Consider the following 13724-nt stretch of genomic DNA (forward strand, 5'->3'; position numbering starts at 1 on the left):
CCCTGGGCATGGCTCTACAGCCGCTCTAAGGGCACAGACAACGTTCATGAATCTGACTGCTTCCAGTGGGCAGTCAGCGGGGAGCGTGGAGGAAAGGTTTGGTGTGAACACAAATCAAAATAAAAATGCAAGTGGGGATCCTACTTGAAAGCCTGTACAAACACCTCAAAAGTAATTTTTATTTTTTCCATAACCAGTGGATATTTCTGGGGTACACGTACACACAGAGGCTGGGCTTTAGCCCCATGCCTTATCCAAGCAGTAGCATCTCTGACTCTGAGAGGATGTGCAGAGATCTGGGGCTCCCAGCACTCCTCCAGGGTTGTCTCTGGCACTGTCTAATGTAACTTACCTGAGCCTCTCAGTGACAGGAGTCTCCTGTTCTCTCCTGCTTGTGCTTTCCTACCTGCCAGCTCTTGGATAACTTGCTGCCCCGCTTTGCCACCTTCATGATCCATGCTGCTGGACTTTTAAAGAAAGGGTCAGCCCTGGACCTCCTGCTCTCCAGGTAAACACTGATCCATGGGCTTTCACAGTGGGTGAAGAAGTGGATGCATATCTGTTTTAAAGTCCAGTGCTGCCTGCTCAGAGGATGGCAGCTGGATCGATATCCCCAGGGATCAAGGGTGAGGGATCATTTACGTCCTTTTGGGGGCACCAGGGATGCAGAAGCGAATGGAATCCCTGCCACACCATCGAGGGATGGGCTCTGTTGGGACATAACACTAAAGGAGAGTTTAGATTGATAAAGTGAACATATGTGTTGTGCTGGGCATCAGTTTGGAGGCTGTGGCTCACACTTTGCCACTGTCCCACCTTTGGTGGCTCAGAGGCCCTATAGCTGCTCTGCTCCTGTGGAATGTGGTGTGCTTGGAGGTCCCACGTGAGGATCTCATAGCAAGGGCAGTGGTTTTGGCCCTTAGAAACCACAGTGACTAATTTTTTTCAAGGGAAGGTCTTGGAAGAGCAACAATCCTGAAGTGACATGAAGCAGGTGAGTATCAACATTTTTTTAATAGTTTATGTCCATTCAAATAATCCCTGTTTGGCAGAGCAGCCACAAGCCAGCACAGGTGCCTTTATTGCAGGATGGCATGATTTGCATGTGTGCCATGTGAACACACTACAAAATTGCTGAGCCATGGTTTTGAGATTAAAATTCATTTTTTTTTAAAATGCAGACATAAGAAGTTCTATAGCCATGTTTGTAACTAAATAGTCATTACTGCTGCTCAAATCAGTTGTCATAACCTACATAATAATTGTTGCCAATTTTTCCCCATTTTTATTTTATATTGAGTACTAAGTGAACAGTAAGGTTCTACATAGCATTCAATGAATCTGGTATTCTGGATGAGTTTGGAAAATAATTCTTCATAATTTTGTTTACTGGCTGCTTTTGTTTACTGGATTGCTGGTTGGTCAGTTAAGCCTCCTCTCCTTGGGGCAGTGCCAGGGCTGTTGTACTGGTGATACTTAGCAAGTCCAGTGGGATGTTGCTGGGGAAGACACAGAAAGGTAAGGTCAAACCTTCTCAACCTTGACAGCAAGTAGCTTCTCTTTGGGGAAAGTGGTTCTTAATGCAGAGGCTGCAGCTTTACTTCATTTATTCAGACAGTTTTTCTACCTGGCAAACTCCTCCAAACCTGAAGAAGTAGCCAACAACCAAACAGTTAAGAGAAATATCAAAATAAAATATTTCTGATAGATTTCATAAAGTATGAGTTATAGCAGAAAAAAATTATTTTGGATTAAATATATTGTATTCAATTTTTCAATCCAGTAATGTATTTTTATTTATCTGAAAAGATTTAAGGTGGCCCAAACTGCTTAGATGGCATGTAGGAAGCATTCCAGTTTGACAGAAGCTTGAATTGATTGCTTTTCTGAGGGAGGGAAAAAAAAGGAGTTTTATTTAAATCAACTTTAAAGCTTTATATTAAAGGGTGAATATTGGTAGCTGGAGAATATGTTCTGCCTTCCCCTCATATTGCAGCTGGACAGCAATAGCCAGCCTTCACTTATTTATTTATTTCCTGCACAGAGGGGAGGAAAATATAGGTCCATGAATCAATCTAGATAATGGGGAAGGCTGAATGTAATAAATAATACAGTAACAACCCTAAACTAATGAGCTGTTGCTAAGGTACATTTCACAGGCTCATCCTCTATATAAAAAGTCACTAATAATCCCTTGGTGTAATCAGATGATAAAGCTTTGCCATAAGGCAACACCTGTGCAATTAAAGCTGTGGATTCTTTTGCACGTTTCATTAATTTCAGGATTTTGTAAAGGCACAATGACTACACTAATAATCTAGTCTACTTGACTCCATGTCTACTGGAAACAGGGTGTCTAATTAGGTAAAGGTAATTAATTAGAGATAAATGGAGCTAATCAGACTCGGTTAACACTAATTCTCTGAATTAAGACATTTTGGGACACCTACTATTCCACTGGCTTTGATGTTTCCCAACAAACACCGAGTTGGAAAGGAGTCAGAAACACAAGGTTTATTCTGCCAGCCCAGTCCTGCAGCAGCTCTGGTTAGGGGGCTGTGGGATTCCAGCTGTGCTCCTTCCTGTGCCTCTGCTGGGAGAGGAATCCCCTCCTGCTCTGGGGTGTTGGGGCCTTGGTTTGACACCCCTGGGAGCCATTGCTTGTATTTTTCCTGGCTTCTGCCAGGATTTTGCTGATTGTGGTATTTTCCCCACAGCTTCTTCTCTTGATGTGGGGATATTTTTAAAATCTGCGGTGTGCTGGTGTTTGAAAGGGCCACCACATCCTCTGCTGTGGACAGCATTCAAAATTCAGAATACTGTGCCTTATTTCAGGGAAGAAAGTAGGATAAAATAAATAATAATAAAAAAAAAACCCAAAAAAACAAATGGCAGCCAGTTTAGAAGAAATCTGTATTATTTAGTGAAAGGATCAGGATTTCACTGGTGGTCTGTGTATTTGTAAGTCTTTGGAGGTCATGAGCTGTTCTGGTGTGGTATCAGGTGCTGTTCGTCTTGCTTAGGTAATCAACCACAATTGCATTCAGGTGCCAGCATCTTCAAACCTAGCAGCACTATGGGGCAGAGGAGAATAAATGTGAGTGGGATGAGAAGTGAGCAAGAAATTGAGTTGCTTCAGTCTTGTGGAATTCCTACATGCTGCTATTGCTAGAGCTGTGTTAGGAGAGTCCTGTTTTGCCTTTTTTTCCACAGGTAAGTGTTACTTCCTTGCATGAATTAGAGTGTAATCCTGGTGGCAGATTTGGTGGAAAGATGCTGTGACTGGTAGATGCCTACACTGAAATGATAGTGTTACCACCTCCAGCTTTGTTAGTGTTTGGGGATGGGGCCGTGCTGGGCATGTGGAGCAAGTGCACTTTAGAAGGTATTGCCTCTTGTCTCTGCGTGGTGTTAAGCTACAAAGATGATTTCCCCTCCCCTGTGGACGGTCTGCTCATTTCAGCTACAAAGCACAGCTGATGGAGAGTTCTTCATCTATTGCTTGAGTGCTGGGAGGGGTGGGAAGCACTCTCCCTGCCAGCATCTAAAGAAGACCAGATGCTTTTTTAAACTTGTATTTCTAAAATACCTCAGCTGATGTTGCACAGTGTGGTACATAACTAACAAGAGTGAGCCAGGAATGAGTGCTTGTAGGGTGAGCTATAGCCTGAGGTAAGTCTCCATGAGCTGAGCTACACTGGCCTCAACAGAGGAGATGAAATAGAAATGTCTGAATACTTCTATTACAAGATACTTTTTGGATTGACCTTTCAATAACTTGTTAAACTACAGAAAACATTTCTGTTTTCTAGATGCGAAAAACCTGCTGGGTCACACAGTCCACAAATGCCCCTCTGGATATTTTTAATAGCAGCTTGGTGACTTTGGGCTTTCAGGAGCTGCTGGGGCTTGGGCCCCACTGTTCGAAATAACTTGCATTTCCAAGGATGGACAAAGCCTGGATAACAGTTTCAGGGTAGTGGATACAAGAGAATTGTTGCAACTGCAGCATCCAGAGAAGTGAAATGATTTGGGGTGTGTGCCCCCTGTACACTAGGGAGGCAAAATGCTGCTGTCTGCTGGCTTGGCTGCACCCTGTTAGCGTGGAGGTGGGCCAGAGCCCAGAGGACAGGCTGCCAGCCTTTGGGTGGGGCTGCAGAGCAGTGGTGTGGGACTCTAAGCCCAATTTGCCGACAGCAATTTAACCCCTCTTGTGCTTTGAGGTCACCAGTCAGTCTTCAATCACATTTATATTTTTTGTATCATAAGAAATTCAGGGGTTCCAGCACAGCAGGTTTCAATCTAGTTGCTGATGCACTTGTCCTCTTGAATACAGTCCTGTCCATTGCCCAGGCGTCAAAGCTTTGAGGAGGTCCAGTTCCACACACTGTGCAGGGAAAGGGGGAGATGTCCTGTTTGGGCTGACCACTCTGCACCTGCAGTGCTGAGTGCTTCTCTAGTGGGAAGGTGAGCCAAGTGTCTCGAGTGCCTGGAAGCTCTGAACATGTCAGAGTCTGTTCTGCTTCAGAGGTGAGTCACTGTCCTCCAGTCTGTCCCTCCTTGTCATCTGCAGGCATGGATGAGCAGCTGCTGGTCTTGGACTCCATTGCAGAGTTGCTGGATGTGCACAGACGTGTTCAGGTGAGTGCTAGCTAAAGGAGGGGGTTCAGCACAGCTGCATACAGGCTTTCCCCTCACTGCAGAGAAACGGGCACTGCCATGGTTACTTTGACCCATTTGGGGTTTCTCACTGAAGTCACAGCTCTGTTCCACCAGTGTCTGCTTTCAAAAACTCCCTGGGTGACTTCAGTGTGTGGTCTGCAAGACTGCCTGGGCTGTGTGCTTGGTATGCTGTGGTCTTGAGCAGGTTGGTTGTGGCAGGGGAATGGTTCTGTATCGGGAGTGTGAGTGGGTGTGGAAAGTAAAAATGAGTGAAAAAGGTTGCTGGTTTTTGAACTCGGACGTCTCTGCTATCTGCTTTCAGTTTGCTTCATTTCTCTTTGGCTTTGTAAGAAAAAGGATATGAAGTAAAGAAAACAAAACCATGTGGCAGGAGAAATAGGATGAGGAAAGTTGAGGCTGAGGAAAGGAGCGAGCGTTGAGGAGGAGCTGGTGCCCGGTGCCAGGGCAGAGCCCGGTGCCAGAGGGATGCACAGCTCGTGCCCCCAGGGCAGTGTGGGGGCTGTGCCCCCCTGCCAGCCCCGGCCCGGTGCCACCGCAGGGCAGAGGGCACCCAGCCCTCAGCTCCCTGCCGAGTCTCTGGTCCTCAGGAGTAGGGTGTGGGACAGCCCTCGCTGTCCCAGCTGGGCTGCAGAGGACTGGTAGGTGAGAAGGGGGATTTAAAATGTTCCTATATTCAAACTAAATGTTTGGTTAATTTCAAGTGTTAAGTAAATACCTTTAACTGGCTAAATGATAAGAGCAGAAAATTCCTTAGTGATGAACTCAGTTCTTCTTTCCTCCATCATTTTTCATAACAACCTTCCTGCTTGGCCTTTGCTGTTTACGAGAGCTGCATCAAAGCAGTTTCTCCATGGCTCTGGGTTACAGCGAAGTCCATAATCCAGTGTCTTGTCAGGCACTGGAGTTTTCAAACTAGCCTCAGTATTTGTGCCAGGAATGGAACCTCTGTTCTTAAAAGCAGCAGTGAGTTCCCTGCTCTCCCACGGTATGCAGAACGTTCCTGAGCAGCTGCTGCTCAGCACTGCTTCTATTCACACACAAACACTGGCTGTAAACGTCAGATTTGTCAAACAAACACTGTGCTAAAGCTAAAGAATGTGTTGTGCTTTTTGTTGAATGATAGAGGACTGTGTAGAATAAGTTTGGTGTAGAATAACTTATTTCATTATGACCCCTGTTACCTTCCTGTAAAGCAAGTCAAAACATTGTGTAGTGTGGGGTTTAACTGCACCACAGTAACAAAATGCTTAATACTTTAAGGAGGGAGTTCTAAAATTTAATAGTTTATTTTATTATTACTCTTTTTGATATAATTAACTAGGCATGCACTTCAAACTCTATCCTCCTCGCTATTGAAATGTGGTTTTATGTTTCACTATGGGGGGGAAAAAGAAGTCTGTCAGACCGTGGGTCTCTCCCTTGATGCACATCTTTAGAGTCTTTTTAGAGACAAGCAAGCCATTTTGCTGTCATTGGTCTTGCTCAAATAGAGGGTGTTTATCCATGCAGTCCCCTGGGGAAGGGTGTCAGGGAGGGATCTCTGGCCAGCAGCTGACACAAGTACAGCATCCTCCAGTGCTCAGCTTGTATGGTCCTTGCCTCTGCAGCAGCACTCCTTGGACACCTGTCCTGACTCCAGGTAATGCCTTTGAGTCTGCTACTCACCTGGGCTGAGGCTGTGTTGAATGATCCCATCAGGGGAAAAGGGAATCTGGGCTGGAGGACCCTGGCAAGGTTGCTCCCTGGAGTTTCACTGTGTCTGGCATTGTCTCCTCAAAGTTTGGCCTTAAAACCCACTCAGCACCTTCTGCTTAACTGCACAGGCTTTTATTCTCATGTAAAGATAGGCAGGCTGAAGTGTTTGTGTGATAATGCTGAAGAAAATACCTATTTGAAGGTATTATTTGTATTTCCATGCTGAACTTGCAGCTTCATATCAAAGACATCGCATCTCCTTTTACAAAATACCCAAAGTGAGCAGACTGATCTCCCACCCAAATGTGTGTGTGGTTCTGTGGTGGAGCCACACTGCTACAGCAGACTCACCCCTCTGAAGAGGTGGACAGAATTCCCAGCTTCCACCTGTGTGCCTGGGGCCCATGCCTGTTCCTCTGGTCATGTTGCATGTCCTTTCATGGAGCAGAGTGGCACAAATCTACTTCATTTTATGGAGGCTGAGGCTGGACTCCAGTTACAAAACTGCCCATGAAGCTCACTATAGTTCTGTCCTGTTTTTTACTAGTCCTTTGGGTGATTCACTTCCCCTCCTTGTATCAACAATCACTAGCTTTCAGACTGATGCAGCTATTTCACAAGTGCCTTTGTCAGCAAGCAGCCAGCAAATTCTTTTGGGAAGTATGTTGGGGACCACATCTGGGAAAGCCTTCCCATCTCAGCAGGAATAGTCCCATGAAAACATGGAGGCTGGAGAATGAACGTGGGCAGAGCCTGGAGCACCACCCATATCTTTGATTTGCGTGATCTGTAGTGCTTCCGTGGCAGAGGGAAGGAGCAGGGAGAGCTCATGTTTGGGGTGGGTGTGTGCCATATGCTGCAGCACTAATAAGGTTTGGGGTGCTGATGCTGTTGCATGTAGTGGGAACTGCTGGTGGCATCAGCTGTGCAGATCCCCATGGCTAGGAGTTATAGAAGCCTCCAGATCCACATCTATGGCTGCACCAAAGCAGACTCTGCCCGGTGTCGGTGGGTCCCAGAAGGCACTGGTGGTGCTGTGCCTTTGCTTGCAGAGCCTGGCGCTTCCTGAGCAGGCATTTGTGGCAGGGCTGGATGAAAGGAGAGGTGCAGGGAGCTGCTCTGTCTGCTCAGACTGGGTTTTGCATGCAGGCTGTACCATCTGAAGCACCAAGAGCTGCACAGGAGGACTTATCCTGTAACTAATTTATCACATGGGACATAAACAGCTGAGGAAATTCTCAAAGTATCCTAAGAATGTGCGTTTTCCTGTCCAGTCTTTTTGCTTTAACAAGGTGTTTTCTGTGTGCAGGCTGTTGAGGCTTAGGCCAGTTTGGATGAGGTTCCTGTGTGTGACCTACCCTGTCCTTAGGCACTGCTCTGAGCCTGGGTGCCAGCCCAGAGCCTGTGCAGGGTGCAGGCTTTTTCAGCACCGATGATGTGATGCTGTTCTACATCACATCCCAGTGGGCTCTTGGGCGCTGACTTCACCACCAATCCTGCTGGCAAGGCTCACAAAGCCCTTGGTTGCAAACCCTTTTTTCCCTCCACCCTTGTGCCAGGTGAGTGCTCGAGGTCTCAGTGCCCGCGCTGCCCCTAACGTGGGCTGGATGTGTTTGTTTTATCTGGGCTCTGAGTGCCCTGTCAGCTGCTGCCCAGGGCTCTGCAGGGATCCTCTCCCATCCTGGGCTGGTGCTGGGCTCTGCCCACCTGGCTGCCAGCTCCAGTTCTGCTCAGCCCCTCAGAGCACGACCCTGCAGGGTGACATATGGCAGGAGAGAGGCAATTTAGGGCAGGCCCAGAAACCAGAGGCAGCGTTGTTACAAGCGGGGCCTTGGCTTCACTGGCACGACATGAAAGACTCTGTTGGTGCCTGCTGGAGCTCGGTCTCCTCTGGCTCTCCTGGCAGCTGCTGCTCCCCACAGCATTTGTAATCCCTGCCACAGTGGCTGCAGAGGGGTTCAGGGCAAAGGATGTGAGTGGAATTAGCAAATTCTTCCATCCACAGCAAAATTCTTAATTGTACTGGATAACGTTTTGGTCAGTTCCTGATTGTGAATTTCCTAGACCCTGTTTGTTGGCTGAAAAAGTTGAAACATTTTGGTGTTTCATATTTAATGGTACTTAAAAGCAGTCACAGATACACAGCAGTCTGGAGATGCTTTATTTGCTCATTTCCAATAGAGAGCTTTCTGTCCTCTTCTTTGTTTCACTGAGAAAATTATAAACTTTTTCTAAGATTTTTTTTCTGCTTGTTAAGGAGTAAAGGCCACCAGTTCTGGTCTCTTACCAGGATTTTTTTAGATTATTTATTTTGTGAATGACCACAAGTGATACGGTGGCTGGTGAGGGTGGCACAGCCACACTGCTGGTTGGCTGCTACAGCCAGGGACATCTAAAGTGGCTGGATGGGACAATGTGGAAGCTGAGTAACCTCTTGAGGGCTTTTGCTAGAAGCTGTGGCACTTGTGGTCTGGGTGCAATCTCCCTCATCTTTCTTCAAATTCCATTGTTCAGGAAAGCAAAAAAATGACTCGCATTATGAGAGAGATTGTTTCAATACACATAATTTGAGAGTTGAAAAATTGGAACGCTAAGTTTAAAGGTTTATTATAATGCTCAAAATAATGCCTGAGATGTTCACCCAGACATTATCTTAGAATAAATCATACAGAATTATAAAGTTTAAAGAAATATGTCTAAGTGCATGTCAGTGATATGATAGTGAGAGATTTGGCTCCTTGTCCCTTCATTAAGGACAAATTCACCCCGAGGGCATAGTCTGATCTTGGCAAATAGTGTTATAATAGCAAAAGAATATTGCCTGCTGGATAGCAGACATTGATGATTAAATTTAAGTGTGTATTGTCCATATAAAGTAAACAACATGCCTTTTTTTCCTGCTTTTTGTGAACATTCATCACTGGTGCTGAAGATGGAAGATGTGGGCTTGCTAATTATTGTGTTTTTAACTGATAATATACTGTAAATTTTGTATAATACAACTGTGACCTTATAGACAATGCAAGACATGACAGCAGGCCCATAATTATAGCATGCTGAAGAAATGCTTGTTATTATCTACTATTTTTAGGAGCAGTGTGCAGAGCCTCTTAATTTACATAAGCTTTAGACATTCACACATTTTCTGTCTTTGCTTATGGATGATAAATTTTGTTCAAATTAAAGATGAAGACGTTGTGTTAGGTGAGAGGTTAGCCAACTGGGAACTTGATTACTGTGAACAACAAAGAAACTGAAAAAGGAGTATTTATTTGAGAAAGAATTGTTTAACCCAAGATTCACAACATGAAAACTGCAACATTCAAATAGAGTCTTGGTAACTCGTGATTTGAGAACTGGTTAAATGATAATGGGGAGAGAAAAGAAAACAGGGAAAAATCCTATAATCTGTTTATCACAAGGAAATGGAATGTTGCAGTGTGTTCTTATAAGGAATGAATGTTTTGTGCTTCTTAAGGTTTCCCTGTTGAGTGCTGAGGACACAAAATATTTCAAGGAGGTTCTGTGGTCACCTGCTCCCTGGTCTGTGTGCCCAGCTGCTTGCCAAGCCCTTCTCTTGGCTGTGCTGAAGGCTGCAGCCCTGAAGGGCTGCTGAGGTGTCCTGGTTTGGGGCTGTGAGGCTGTGCCCCTCCAGGGAGGGACAGCATAGCCAGTGATGGAAGCTGCCCCCTCCTCCTGGGGCCTCAGCCTGTCCCAGCCCAGCCTGAGCAGCTGCCTTGGCCTCAGCAGCAGCAGCGCTGGTGCTGCCCAGCAGGGCCTGGCTGCTGGCAGGGCAGTGCTGGCCACCAGCAGGACCACCAGCCATCCACTGGGCTACCTGCAGCAGCCTGGGCTGGCAGCTCTGGCACTGTGTGGTGCTCGGGCTGCTGGGCAAGCTGGAGGAGATGCCAAAGCAATGAACCCTGCTTTGCCTCTCTGAAGAGCCCTTGGTGATGTTGGGAAATTTACCCTCTCATCTCCCTCAGTGAGCTTTGCTGGCCACAGCCTGCATGTTCCTAGGTCAGAGCAATGCTCCAGACCCCCCTGTCCCTGTCCCCATGGGCCAGGCAGGCAGCTGGAGGTGCACAGAAGAGCTGGCAGTGCTTCTTGCTGCACCATGTGGCTGAGCAGGGCACTTGGGTTTGTGGTTTTGGTCCAGCAACACTGGTAACCCATTGGTGCAGAGGTGCTACACTGCTCAGCTTCCTTCTGCTTTCTGCAACCCTCACAAGGCTGTTCCCTGCATTAAAAGCCAGAGAAAGCAAATAGACACATGGCTGAGACAGACAGATGAAAGGCTTGTTTGTACTCATTACACTGGAGGATATTTTGAGATCAGATCATCCATCTGAAAATACGACCTTTCATAATACTGCCAAACAAGGTCAGGGATATCTGCACTTCTCTGCTTCTTATGCAAGTTGGAGCTGCCTGAAAGCACCTTCCACCACTATGACCAAGTTTTCTAAGTTGAATGAAAAAAGAATTTTTTCATCAGGGCTTGATCTCTTGTTTTTATGGTTTGTTTGCCCAGTGTGAGTGATGGCGTGAGGAAAGTAATTTTAGCTAAAGAAGCCAAACAAGTTGCCACCATACAGTACTGCCATATAACATGCACACTCAATCTTCTCTTAATCTGTTTACTGTCCTTTTTTCACCTTATTTAGGTGGACAGAATGACAGCCCTGAGGACTGCAGTGTCTGCAGAAAACCACAGTCAATGCAGATCTTTTGCACACTGGGAATTTTTAAGATGCAGTGGTTGAAGGCACTGGGCCCACTTATGCCAGAGTGTTGCCTCCCAGCGATGGGTATGCAGGAGAGAGCTGGTGTGACACAGCTGCAGTGTGCCTCTGCACAGGTGCCTCTGCTCGAGCTCTGCCCTGTGCATTTCCCCCTGTGCTGCCTGGCTCCATCCCAAGCCAGCAGCAGCTCTCCGTGGCACCTTCAGCAGAGTGAGTAGGAGCATACAGATTTGCCCTCAGTTTGCATCTGTCCCCCCAGCAATGTTAGTCCTTTGGAGCCTGCAGGCAGGACTCTTCCTTTCCAATAGCCCCAACTGATTATCTTGTGGTTCTCTCCTTTTGCACCTCAAAACAAAAGTGTATGTGTGTATGAACTTTGGCTAATACCAGGAGGTCTTTCACAAAGCAGCTCAAATGTGTGAGGATGTAGCAGGGTGGGTTTGGCTCGGGAGGAAAGCTGTGAGCTGCCAGGGCAGTCTGAGCATCTGATGTGGGATGTGAGTGAAGCTGCCAGGCTGGGGCACAAACAGGGGCTCAGGTACAGAAGTGTGTACAAAATAGCTACGGCTCCAGCCTTCTGCTGGGCAGACCTTTTGTAGCAGCACAGAGGGGCTAGTAACAGGGTGGGAAAGATGACAATATGTTTGATACAAACTTTAATTGCTGAAGGCCTTTCCCAAAGGCCGATAATGGCAAAAGGTGTAAATGGAGGGAGGCTGTAGCTGCCCTAGCTCACAGATGGGCTGCGAGGAAACTGTGAATGGCCAAATGATAACAGACTATCCAGGCATTCCAACATCAGCTCATTAGCAATCTGTCAGATATTTTAATTTGTGTACTTGTGGGCTAAGCAGATATTACAGGATTGCCTCAGCTCCCAGGCTTCCCTTTAACTCAGAAGGAAACAGTGAATGAGTAAACCTGGCAATGTGATCTGGTGTTTTTTCACCCTTGGCTTCTGAGGGTTACTTTGAGATCCAGCCACAGCTGTGTGACCTGTGCAGCTCCAGCCTGGCAGGGGAAATCAGGAATATCTGGTGTGTCGCTGTTGATGCCCTCAGTCCTGCTTTCTTGGGATGCTGCATCAGGGTCCTGCTTTCTTGAGATGCCAGCTCACAGGTCTCCCAAGCATCAAAAGGTCAGTTCTCAAAATGTAATAAATTAGTTAAGGAGGGTTCCTGAGATAGTGGTGGATAGTTTGGATTTGTTTCAAATAATTCAGTAATTTCTTAAGACAGCTCTTTCACTAAAAGAGCGAACCAACCATATACAATGGAATTTTTTACCTCCTAAATCTGTCACAAAAGATTCCTCAGACCCTCATCTTGTTGAAACTACTGGTAGCTGACTTTCAGATAAGGGTACTTGTGCTAGGTGCTCCCACTACTTGTAAAGGCAGTCTCTCCAAACTCCAGCTTTCCAGGTTTCCCGTGGCTCAGGAGAGCTCCCTTTCCTGAGGAGAGCAGGCTGGTCTGAGGCTGAAGCCCAGTCCCCAGAAGCTGCCATGCTGCAGCCCCAGAGCCCAGGCTGCCTTGCTGCGTGGGGTGAGCCCTGTGCCTCAGCTGGGAGGTGGATGGGTGCTGCTCTCTCAGCAGTGCGTGGCCACACACTGAGCAGGAGCAGGCAGGCATTAAATGTCTGGAAGGTCTTTTAATTATGCTTAGTTTCATAATATTATCACTGAAGCTGATGAGAATTAAGTCGTACCTCCATAATAAGAATGAGTATGACAGGGGTAATGTAGTCAAGTGCCAAAATGTAGTGTCCTCCTGGGGCAGAGGAGTTACTGGCAGAGCCCTTCAATCACACAGAGATCCTCCTGTGCAGCCTGGCCGGCCTCTCGGGCACCTCACACCTCAGTGTCAGCAGGAAAATGCCTTTATTTCTTTAGCTTAGGCATGTCAGGGATGGCTGTGAACTAAGAGACACTAAAAATGCTGGGATTTGTCTGTCAGACCACAATTTTGAGATGGTATTTCTTTTAATCCAATTTAGTTTTACATATTGGCATGAAGCATTATAGTTGATTGCATTGAATTACATTGGAATCTCTCAGCTGCTTGATCAAGAAATGCTATCAGCTCCAAGTAGGCCTGACTATATGTTGGCATTGAAAATGTTACAGGCACATAGCCATGTTCTGATTCATTCCTAATGAGATTTTGAAGTTCACACTATAAAATGTTCTGTCAATTAAGTCAGAAATTCATAGCAACATATTTACTTCAGTTAACAGTGTGTCCTTTCAGTGCAGGGATCCCAGCTGTTACGATGGTGTTTTCTGGTTCCACAGCCTCATCAAAGCCCATTCAAATATTTTCATTAATCCATGTTTTAATCCATGTTTGTCTGTGGTTTTGACTGCAAAGAACAGCTCTGTGGAATATACTCAGTGAGAAGGAAGCAGCCTAAAAGACAGTTGCAATACAAATAGCTGTTCTTCTGTAGCACTCCGTGGCTGGAATCAAACTGGGCAGAAAAAATCTGCTTTACCAGTAGCAGGTTTTCTTGGTACAGGTTTCTGCTTCCCATCGAGGCTGACTCCCAGAATAACGTGTTGTGGGAACCCCACTGTGCTCTGTGCTCAGAGGGGCTGCTGGG

General features: G+C 46.4%; 1 long non-coding RNA gene across 5 annotated transcripts in view; it reads left to right on the forward strand.

Moving 5' to 3' along the window:
* Positions 1 to 626: 626 nt before the first annotated feature.
* LOC135305095 (uncharacterized) overlaps positions 627 to 13724 on the forward strand; it is a 35759-nt gene continuing 22661 nt past the window's right edge. Inside the window, exons 1-4 of one of the 5 annotated variants that reach the window (XR_010366374.1) lie at positions 627 to 994; positions 1451 to 1518; positions 3024 to 3213; positions 4574 to 4641. This is a non-coding gene — a long non-coding RNA (uncharacterized LOC135305095). Of the gene's footprint in view, positions 995 to 1098; positions 1519 to 2539; positions 3214 to 3240; positions 3673 to 4336; positions 4468 to 4573; positions 4642 to 13724 lie in introns of those variants that run through there. The other 4 variants (XR_010366373.1, XR_010366375.1, XR_010366376.1 and 1 more) reach the window with 4 other exon arrangements.

The sequence above is a fragment of the Passer domesticus genome, chromosome 7 (assembly GCF_036417665.1).
Source record: "Passer domesticus isolate bPasDom1 chromosome 7, bPasDom1.hap1, whole genome shotgun sequence".
Taxonomy (NCBI): Eukaryota; Metazoa; Chordata; class Aves; order Passeriformes; family Passeridae; genus Passer; species Passer domesticus.